The 12,075-nt window shown below is 44.6% G+C and overlaps 1 protein-coding gene across 19 annotated transcripts in view; it reads right to left on the reverse strand.

Moving 5' to 3' along the window:
- Window positions 1-12,075, reverse strand: part of dlg2 (discs, large homolog 2 (Drosophila)) — a 155,089-nt gene that overhangs the window by 115,226 nt on the left and 27,788 nt on the right. The gene's annotated exons all lie outside the window — the stretch shown is intronic.

Raw genomic sequence — 12,075 nt, forward strand, 5'->3', positions numbered from 1 at the left:
CGGGGCATAATACATATACAAATATTAAGCTGCAAAAATGAGTCATAGAGTAAGGCTGAAATTCATAAATGCAGGCATACTGTCAACCTTGCATAATATAATTATGCATATGAATAAATTGGCATATGACTATTTCAAAATCTTTAATCATTTATGACCGACCCCGCCCCAAACATCTGCATATTTAGCAGTGACTGTGACACTGTACTACAAATGAACAACATAAATACTTGCCAAGATTCCATCCTACTTGAATATATGGTGTTTAACTGCAGCGGTTAACAGTTATATGTGAATAAGGCAGCCAACCCTGTAAGAAGTGCATCAGGGCAGGAGCGCCACTAGGGGGTGCAGCTCTGACTGTGGATATCTCAGTCTCTCTGTCACTGTCTAACCATAACCTGCATTACTGCTTTACTGTCAGTTATTTCTGTATGCAAGACTATGTGCTTCAGGATGGCTGTTAAAGACAATCTCAGGCCATTATTCCATATGAGTGCACTTTTTCTGAACAGCCAAAGGAGCATGTGGATGGTTTAAAGTGGATAACACTATGGTAAATTGATAACTTAATCTAACAACCGTTCATTTAGGCTTCCTGTCTTGGTCTCAGTACTATTTACAGTAACAGTACAGAAACAATACTTACGAGTGTAGATATACAGTATAAACCACTTAAGTTTTATATTGTGCTAAAAAATGGATTCAGAAAGTGCACCAGGGTAGGTTAGTCTCATAGTGTAAAGGGTCAGTTACGCTGTGTACTCACTCTGTGTATGTGTGTGTGTGTGTGTGTGTGTGTGTGTGTGTGTGTTTTGCTGTGTTGGCTAGAGGCAAAATGCAGTGGGAGGAATCAGAGATGCTTTATGGAATATATTTTTGGTGCCAGTCTCCCTGTTACCACGGTAACTAGTTCTACTGTGGTCCCTGCTTTACAGTATAGATGAGCAGCAGACAGAGGGGAAAAAAAAAGAGAGAGAGAGACAGAGGAAAATGAGAGAGGAAGAGAGAGAAAGACAAAGAGGGAGTGGGAGAACTGGAATAGAAGGAGCACAACAAGGCAGAGTAAAGCAAGTGGGGAACAGGGTGAGGCATAAGGGGTGCAGTGAATAACTGACGTAGGCGCCTAAAGTTGATGACCAAGTTAGTTGCTAACTAATTTAACTGTCCGTTAGTTGGTCATGGCATCGTGGGCGTTTTTGCTCCATCACCACCACCTACACGTGTGACGTGAACAACGGTGCCACACCTTCACAACCAGAAACCTCACAAGAGCGGGAGCGTTTCGCTCTCAAGTTGGCCGAAAGGATTGGGAACTGCCACATTAGTGCAGCCGCTCTTCTCCCAGCCCCGCCGTGACCCTGGGGTATCTGAAGAGGAAGCAGGGCGGCACTCGATGCCGAAGGCTCGTCTTGCTAAATTAGATGGCTGGCTAACATAAAAATTAGCCAGGTTACTTCATGTTATGAGCTGCTTTCTATTCTGAAATCCATTTTCTCTTGAGCGATGAATTGTTAATGCCAGTGAACGTGCTAGAGAGCTGCGTGGGATTGGGGATAGTGGTATGGTGGAAAACCTGGGGATGGGGAATGGGAGCAACTTTACGGTAGTCCCATGGGAACAGCAATAAAAAAAACACCACGGTTTCCCACCTAGTAAAGTCCAAAACATTCTCGAAAAACTGGACACTCTCTAAATCTCAAAAAACTCTCCCACTACTGTTTACGTGTGCATGACCGATGTGGGCTGCATCTGAACGAAATCAAACCATTTATTGGTTTGTTTAATTTGAATTTGACTTTTGAACAAAAGTGACAGCCCTAATAACTCACATCTCCATTCACTGTGAAACTGGACATATAGAGGGGTACTGTTTATTTAGAATGCATTTCAATGTGAATTTCAATATCTACATATAATTCTAGAATAGAGAACAATAAATCTCCCTTCTAAGAGTGGTGGTTCTCTTGCTTAGCAAACGTCTTTTTACACGGACATGCATTGTGTGCGCAGGCCTCCTCTTCAGACTTCACTCTATCCTCGCCCTCTTGCCCTCTCATTTATTTCTTTGAAATTTAGATGGATGGTTTGATTTATGTGATTAAGGGAAAAGTGCAGTAATTTGCTATATTTTGTTGCTGCCACTTTGCTTATCCTAGGTTTAAAATTTCACAGAAAGAAATGGATATCGGAATTTTTATTAATCTTTTATATCGGCAGGAAAGTTCATAAAAGACGTATTTTTCACCTTTATTGTCTTTATTGTTACTGAGCAATCTCAAGCTAAACTGAAAAGTTTATAGTTAATTAAAATCCATTAAAGGTGTGATTATTAGACTATTCGTTCCAACACTCGATAGGTAATCAAAACAGTCATTAGTTGCAGCCCTAGTGGAGGAGGAATGTGGACGTGTGGGGTGGAGAAAAATACATACATGAGTCTGAGTAGCCAAATACTACAAGTATTGTGACACACCTCTTAATCACTCAATGCAGGTGTTTCATTCAGTCCCACTGCCACATGTGTATAAAATCAATCTCCTAGTTATTTATTCTGCCTTTATAAACATTTGGGAAAGAATGGGTTGATCCAAAGAGCTCCCTGAATTTGAGCATGGCACTGTAATAGGTTGCCAATGTTAGAACAAGTCAGTTATTGAGATTCTTTCCCTCCTAGATATTCCATGAGGCATTTAGGAACCACGGAAAGTGGCACACCACGTAGAGTTACAGAGCGGGGTCCATTGCTCTGTGGAATCAATAACTGCAGAGCTCCAAACCTCCTCTGGTCTCAATATCAGCATCAAAACAGTATGGCATGGGTATCCATGGCCGAGCAGTGGCATCACCAAGCACAATGTGTGGGAGGGAGTGGTGCAAAGCACGCCACCACTGGACTCTGCAGCAGTGGTAACGCTGTGTAGAGTGACAAATTACACTTCTCTGACTGCTGGTCTGATGGACAAGACTCGGTTTGGCGAGTGCCAGGGGAACATTGCCCGCCTGACTGCAGTGTGCCAACTGTAAAGTTTGGTGGAGGGGTTGTTTTTCAGATCTTGGCCTTAGTTCCAGCGAAGGGAAATCCTAATGCTTCAGTATATCAGGACATTTTGGAAAACTGTATGCTTCAAACATTGTGGGAAGAGTTCAAGGAACACCTTTTTCTGTTCCAACTTGACTGTGCCCCAGTGCACAAAGCAAGGTGCAAAGAAACACGATTGGGTGGGTTTGGTGTGGAAGAACTTCACAGGCCCCAAAAGAACCCCAACAAACCCGTCAAACACTTTTGGGCTAAACTAGAATGAAGACTGCAAGCCAGGCCTTCCTCTCCAATATCAGTGTCTGAACTCACGAAAGCTCTTCTGGGTGAATGGGCAAAAATCCCCACGGACACACTCCAAAATCTTGTAGAAAGCCTTCCCAGAAAGGTGGTAGCTGTTATAACTGTGGGGGGGGGCGACAGCTCTATATTAATGCAGTGAACAACAGTGCCACACCTTCACAACCAGAAACCTCACAAGAGTTTCAGCATTTCACTCTTAACTTGGCCGAAAGGGTTGTGAATGGCAACATTAGTTATTTAGAACGTTCTAAACGCTCCTGCAGTTATAATGTGTAGCTGTCCCAAAACTTTGGTCCATATAGTGAATTTACTTGCTAGTTGGTAAGATATTTGATTTCATTTCAATTTAATTCAGCGTAACTTTCATTTAACTTTCATCTATTTATTACTCCTTATAATATGTCTTCACTCGAACAAAGTGCACAGGCTGTTTAGCATACGCCACTGGTCTTATTGGTCTGGCTGCTGAGTATGTCTGTGGTGTGCCCTCATAGAGAGACACTATGGGTTGTCATACATGCTGCTTTCAACAAACCCCAAAGGGAATGTAAAAGATACTGACAGAAATGGAGCAGTCAGAACACACTGAGCAAGGAACGTACCTGTACTTCAAATTCCCAAAGCAAAATGACAATTAGACATTGACATAGTAATTCTGTCCATTTCCATGATGTTTGTACTAAGGCTGTGGCATTTATTCTTTATTGACAACTACTTGATAAAAATGGCCTTTGCCTCCATTTAAAGGCTAAAAAGGTCTATTGTGAGCAGGGACAGGGGAGGGAGGGATATGAAAGGGAGCGTGTGGAAGGGGGTGAGGTGTGGAGGGGTGAATGTGGAAGGGGAGTGTGTGGAGGGGTGAATGTTGAGAGGTATATGAGGATACGAAGAAAAGGCAGAGATGAGAACAGCAAAACCAAAGGAACAAATAAGATAAAGGACTCAAATTTCCCTAAATAGACCAGATCTAGAAAAGCCTTAAAACCAAAAACGACTCTCAAAACCACACAGTCAGCGCTGCGTATCCATGGAGGTGCTTGCAGCCTTTGCTTCCGTTAGTCATCGGGTGGGGTGGGGGGTCTTATACCAGGTCCTTTTAGTTAAATGTCAGTGACATCTTTGCCCACACCAAAGCTCCCAGTTACCTGGGACGCATGGACAGAAACATCAAGCGAGAGTACGAGTAAGACCAAACACGCTGCAACGAAGTTGTGTGGACCATGCTGCAACAAAGCCAAGATACTTTAACAGGTATAAATATATCTCATCCTAGGGGCAGCTCCTGCTGAAAGGATGAGTCATTCTCTACACACACACACATACACACACACACACACACACAAAAACAGGCTCCGACTGTCAGTGCGTCCATCTAGCTATCGTTCTGCGATATTGTTCACACACACGCAGACACACACCCCTCGGCCCACTGCGGGAGTGCACTGCACAGTCAGCGCTACAGCGGTAAGCCAGACTTCTGTGCAAGTTAGATAAACCCAGGCCTTCAGAGTGCATTTCCTTCCAGCTCAACAAGCCAAACGATCCCCTTAAGAAAACAGCCAAGCACCTTTCACGCAAGGCTGCCAGATGACCGTGAGAAATGGGACACTTGACGCTGCCCTCAGTTCTTCAGCTCCTCCTCGCTGGTCATGGCATGGTGTTGGAACAGAGCTTCTGTCCAGTCAGTGGGTTATAGGAGCAGCAGTGGAATGATGGAACCGGACCATTTTACTGGCCGTTATGCCTCTTCAGATGGAATACTCAAGTTTTCTTTGCTGATCTTTTCCCTCAGTCGGTATTCTGAAGTGATGATGGGTAATGTAGCAAACCTTGCTGATGAGGGCGTGTGTGTGTAAGATCAGAGCAAAGCTGCTCATGCGGTAGAGCTACAGAAACAGACTGGAACAAGCATTGCCCATGCCACAGCATGGGGGTTAAGGGGTTATTAAGTGTGTCTGTGTTCCTTTAGCAGCGTTTGTTTGTCACTGAGTGCGTGTGTTCCCCATGTGGAGTCATGCCAGGCACACACACACACACACACACACTAAATTCTGCCCTAAGACAGCACCTGCAGCTGGGGAACCTGGGAAAGGGAGAGGAGAAGAGACAAGGTGAGAAGAGAAGTTGAACTAGTAACATCGGCCAGATGTCTGTGTGTGTGTTGTATAGTCTGGTCAGGTCCTATGAGTTCACAGATACAATCCTCTGATTTAAGTCTGGTTTGCTTTCCAGAAAGTACTGGCCCACTGCAGTCTGCAAAGAGAGTGAAAGAGAGTGAAAGAGTGGGAGTGAGACTTATAGAGTATGATAAAGAAAGAAGAAAGAAAATGACCCATGATTAGACCCATGATCAACCCAGCTTTAATCTGACACGCCAAACTGACTGTGGCTCATGTCTTAGTGGCGGAGGAGCACTAAGTATTGCACACAGAAGAATGTGAAACAAAACGGTTCAAATATTCACTTCAGTGATCAAATACAGCACCTTTTATTCTGAGTTCAAAATCTAACAGTCCTTCACAATTCATCAAAGAGCTGGACTGATTCAGATCAGTTCAATTAACCCTCAATAACAGTGCCTCAACACTGGAGAGGCTGGACCTGCCTGCAGAGGCAAAACAAACTCCAGAAGATTCCATTAAACCCAACACGAGTTCCATACAACAACACTATGTCTCATGCCATGTCTTGCTACCCATCAGAAACCTTTCACACAACCAGGTTCCTTCTAACACACTGAGAGACTTTGTCAGACTAAATAATTGGTAGTTTTCAAGTGGATGTCAAATAGTTTACCAAACAAAAAGTACTCTTCGCTGCAACACAACTAAAAATGATCGCCAGAGGGATAAATGGAGGCAGACTCAGCCTTAATGCCTTTAAGGATTCCCTCGGCTGTACCAACATTACTTTCTACTACCACTTGGAATTCCCTCAGCTATACAATGACTGATGATGCATGCCTGCAAGGATTCACTCAGATATACCATCAGTAGCTGTAAATGCCTTTGAGGACCTCTTTATCTACACCATTAATAGGTCCTACTGCCTGTAGAAATGCTCCCAGATACACCATCACTAGTTTCTAATGCCTGTAAGGTTTCCCTCGGCCTTACCTCTTTTTAAAGCCCATAAAGATTCCCTTAGCTACACAATCAATAACTTCTCATGCCTGTAAAGATTCCCTCGGCTATGACTAGCCTCTAAATGCCTGTAAGGACTACACCTCTGAGTATATTTACTAGGCTATTTATGAGCTTATATGTGTAACTAACTAGCCTAATGCTGCATTTTAAAAGGCTACACTAGCAAGGAGATGTTGAATTAAGTTAGCAACACGAATTCAGCACTGAATATATCAATTAATATGTTTTCTTTTTAACAAAGGCAATTGGTACTTTGGCATGCACATTTGATTCCTGAGTGCATTTATCTTAAAGTCTACTTGCCTTACTCTACTGCCAAGATGAAGCAAATATACAGTACTGAAAGCATAGAATCACGAGCCTCAGACTCTCATCGCGTTTATGCTGGGGGAGTTTTTTCTTAAAAGATCTTTCAGAGAATTAGATTAACAAGACCACAACAGATGCAAAATTATCCAATACAGTATGGGTCTTATTTTCTTAAAGACGTTTAAAGAAAACATCTTCCAAAAGGGTTCAAAAAGAAAAGCTCTCCGTTTAATGGGCCAAGAGGGCTGTGGGGAAAACAGGCGGCCGAGCTGACAGCATTGGAGTGAAAGTGTGGTAAGGAAATAGCTGGGGACATCATTTTTGTACCAACTGGCATGTTAGCACACCTATCTGCTTTAACAGAGGAAGCTGCGCAAACACCAGTGTGGTAGTGGGTGAAACAGCCCTGTCAGAACTCCCTGAACCAGTCACACCAAACTCCCAAATCTCATGTGTTTCACAGTTGCATCAGGAATCACTCTTCCTTTCAGAACCACACTGAGCATGACCTCCAGGTGTGAGGGAGAGCATGCTGAAAGACGCCTTGCGTGGATCACAAGACTAAAATGTTCTTTATGCAGAAATACTCTTGTTCACAGAAGTGCCCTCGGTACAAAACTCTCCGGGGACGGCTTCTCGTCCCGTCTCTTCCTGTAGTGTTATTATCAACGCTCTGTAGTTCCTCCTTTCAAATTCAAGGAGCTGTGTTGCCTATATCGTGCTTATATCTAACACGGTCCCCTGCCAATCACAAGGCCAACTGTTTAAGCAAAATAAAAAAAGCAAACAAAGGTGTAGTGGCATCTATAGCACCAGAAAGCAGGAGGCTGGAACACCGGTGCCATTGGCGCCAACGTAATGCCATTTCGTTCCACGGCCGCTAAAAGGTGCAGGGCACCTGGGCGGCAGCGTAGGATGCGGGGCAGAGGGGATGGCGCACGGCTAGACACGCTCCCCTGCTCCTGGGGAGCCTCAGGTCACCTCGCATGATCCCACACAAATGCATTCACCGCCAAGCGCACTCGCGTGGTGGACTGTGGAAAAAGCTAACGGCATTATGACATTTGGAAGTGCATCTTGCATCGAACGAGGTCTTTTTTTAATTGCAAAAGATGAAAACAAGCATATGATGTGAGCAGGATAGAGACGCAGGTTGAGGACTGTCTACTACTGAAGGGAAAAGATGTTCTTTCTGTCAGTCCATCCATCTTTCCATCCATCCATCCTTCCTTCCATCCATTCATCCATCTATCCAGCCACGCCTTTCAGATCCAGCCAAATCCCCATGCTCAAATCATTCAGAAGTGTTTAAATGGGTGCATAGCTAATAACTCACAGTAGGTCTGAAGGCTGAAGTCCCCGATGGGTGCAATATTTTTATCACCATTAAGTCTGATTCATACTGAGGTCTAATAATCTTCATTATCATGACTAAAGCATAAGTGCGTGTGTGTGTGTGTGTGTGTGTGTGTACGTGTGCGAGTCTGCCCATCATCTCTACATGTCTGCCGGACACCTTCAGCATCTTCAGCACTTCCTCTCAGGCACATGGCTGGTCTGGCTCTTCCCCCTGACTGTACGGCGTCCCTGTGTCGCTCTGTGCTGCCTAACTATAGCCGTAAACGGCAGATGTCTACACTGAGCTCAGCTGTACAAAGCCAAATGCTTTGGTAAAGCAACAGCAACTACCAGTGCTAAAATACAGCAAAATATCTGCATTCCCCATACTCTCACTGCACAGATGAGCTCAGGGCTGAAGACGGGAACACCTTAAACATGACCTGATCAAGCAATTCAGCTCTGCCTGACAGATGGATCTGGATCTTTCTGTTGGTTGCTTCTGTTTGAAGATATTAATAGATTACTGAATTACCAGCACTCTTCCTTAACTTGAAGAACATATTTGCGTTAGAATGTGATGCCTGCTGGTAACGGTATCTTAAAGCCTATTCAACGCTCTTCCTGCTTGTCAGATCAGACGTATACCCACCCACGCCACCCCAGACATACCTCAAACTATCTATAATAGGATACAGACGGCAGAGTGCCTACACACACACACACACACACACACACACACACACACACACACAAAGACAGACACAGACAGACAGACAGACACAGACGCGATGCAAGACAATACGCTGTCTATTTTAACACAGACTATGGTGAGCTGAGTTTAATATGTTGATGCATGACTCTGGGTGCATTTTAGCCACAGCAAGCTGGAGTCTGTGCAGTGGAATGGAGTAGATGCGCACACAGGAGAATACACTGATGCCAGTGGAGTCCTCACATACTCACGTACTACTGACCTTAAACCTCCCACTTCTGATCAACCATGGCTTTAATCACAGTCTTAAGAAATATCATAGAACATTATACCTAAGAATCATCCCTGGAATGCAGAGTTTAAGAATTTACCAGCACTGCAACAGGCAGAAAAAACAATTTAACGTCATTAAATCCCATATATTTAACAAAGGAGCATCAGGCCCTCTCTTACTGTCTCTCTCACACACAAACAATTGCACCAAGTATCTCTGAGATTTTGTGGCTTCATAAGCAAGAGAAGCAGCAGCTGCATCAAGAGATACTGCACACTGGAGAAACCACCAAATAACTATGATGCAATATAGGTGCTTCTTGAATGTTTTTGAACCCTTCAGGAGTTTCTATATTTCTGCATAAATGTGTCCTAAAATTACATCAGATTGTCACACAAGTCCTAAAGGTAGATAAAGAGAACCAAATCAAACAAATGAGACACAAATATTAGACTAGCATATTAGTCATTCTGGGTTCACAAACTTTCAAGCACCACTGTTTATCCAAGAGGTCTACCAACCAACACAGGTACATGAAAGATATGAACTAAGAGTAAACCCCCAATAGGCAAAGCTGGCTTAGCTGCAGTGACATTAACTCAGTTCAATTGTGTGTTGCACACTTTAGATATTAGACATGCAATGGGAGTCGTATGCATCACGACACAAAAAAAACCACGTTCATCACTCTCGGAAAGCCCCATATGGCATCACTTAAGGCACTGAAAACACTCGTACCTTGATAACTCCCACAGAGCGGTTACGTCCCACAGAACCGTTACGTCTATGGTTAGAATTTTGACTGCTGTGGTAATATGTCAAAAATCCCAAGAGAACAAGAAAGTGTATCACAGCACATTCTAACTCTGGGGGAAAAAAGTAAGTAAAAAAAAACCCTCCGAATACGTAGGCATTGTGCAGTGTGCCGGTTGCACATTCACCAGGACGCCCCCGTGCGACTGAACGAACAGCTGTGTGTGTGTGTGTGTGTGAGAGAGAACGATGTGGGACAGATACAGACATAGAGAGAAATCAATGCGTGTTTCCTACAGACAGTGAAGGAGTGGGTGACCTTTAGGTCCCACACAATCACGCGAAGTGGAGAGGCAGTGAAGAGGAGGAGGTGCAGAGAGGAGATGGAGGAGGAGGTGAGGAGGAGAGGAGAGCGTGGATCTCCTCCAACGTTACATCACTTCTGACAAGCCAACTAAAACTGGCATGGCAGCAGGACACTGGCACACCGCTACACACAGACACACACAGACACACACAGACACACACAGACACACACAGACACACACACAGACACACACACAGACACACACAGACACACACAGACACACACAGACACACACAGACACACACAGACACACTCTTGTGTGGGAGACAGTTCTTTCAGCACCAACCCTCTGAAAGCCTTACATAACAGAAACTACACAGAACAACAGAGATAGATAGCGCACGCGGGAGAGAGAGAGAGAGAGAGAGAGGTGCATGTGCTGTTGTCTGAGAGAGGGGGTCCTGGGTGCGCACGTACACCTTCAACGAGGCTTAAAATAGAAGGGAGATACACACGGTCGCTACAACGGCAAAAGCACAATGAAAGCGTTTTCTCTTTACTGGACAATAGGGTGAATTCCTGAGATGGCTGCAGTACAATGCCACCCAGTAGAGCCTCTTAGCACCGGGAGAAGGGTCTCCCTCGCTCACTTTTCTCCCACTCGCTCTGTTTAATTATTACTAAAGCATAGGGCATCGGTAAATAAACAGCTTGTGGATAATGCAGACCTGGGAACAGATATGGTCCTTTAAAGCCTATTTGTCCAATACTGAATGTTATTTAGCCTGGAACGATACAATAAATTCCCATCAATCAAGGGGAAATAAGGGTTAATTACAGATAGAGAAGTACGCCCAGTCTCATCTGGCATGAAACTCAAAACTCGAGCACTGCACTCCTTGAAAAGGTTGTTATTTATTTTATTATTTAAACCAAAATTTGGATATGCAGTAAGTGGGGATGACTGAGAATGCACACAGATTCAAAACAAACGAATAACTACGCAGAACTAACAGGGATTGTCACATGTAGCGTGAAATACAAATAAATGCATTTACATTCGACACAGTAACACTTTGCTTCTCTGCAAAATGTTCCTTGGTGAATCTGGTCATTAATTAATGAAAGTAGCCCCAGGGTAACACCACTGCGTAAGCTCATCCCAAAATTTTGTATGCCTGGAAGGAGCGTCCCAAAGTCACACACGTTCACAGGAGAGCTGGTGGCTTACGGAGTGGATAAGGGCGAATTGTGCAGGCCCAACAGAACAAGATCGGTCACTTTCCCTCGGACATCTTCAAGCGGAGACGCACTGCACTGCCCTCTGTGCCACTCCCAGTTATTGAGGGCAGCATTCAGCGTGAGCATGTGTCCAGATGGCGGGGGTCATGTGCAGATTTGTAAAAGGTGAGCGAGCTTAGTAGGTCCTAGTGAACTGAACGCCTGACCGTCAGGACGAGTTCGGAAGTGACATGGCTTTTTTTCCTTAACGCCCCCCCACCAATCACTCCCCCTCACCTGCCACGAGCCCGAAGAGAATCGCTGCTCTCTCTGACTCTCGCGCTTTCCCTCACTATTGAATTTGCGTGTCCGTGTTGGTTCCAAGTCTGCAAAGTCTGTAATGAGATTCTTCGGTCTGTGTTCTGCTGAAGGCCAGTGCGCAAAGAGGAGACAGTGGTAGCGTCTTGTGGCACAGTGGGGGGGGGGGGGGGTCTGGGAGCCCAGGCGTGACACAGACTGGACAACGTACAGCAAGCCCACCGTTCAGCGTTGACGGCTCCATGTTCTTCCGCATCAGAAACACGCTCTTGCAGAGGAGGGAAAAATGTGAGTGAGTGTCAATGGATGAGAGGAGTATGGCTCTTAAACTCGGACAATGTAATATAGTTT

This window comes from Electrophorus electricus, chromosome 17, assembly GCF_013358815.1.
Source record: "Electrophorus electricus isolate fEleEle1 chromosome 17, fEleEle1.pri, whole genome shotgun sequence".
NCBI classification, from domain to species: Eukaryota; Metazoa; Chordata; class Actinopteri; order Gymnotiformes; family Gymnotidae; genus Electrophorus; species Electrophorus electricus.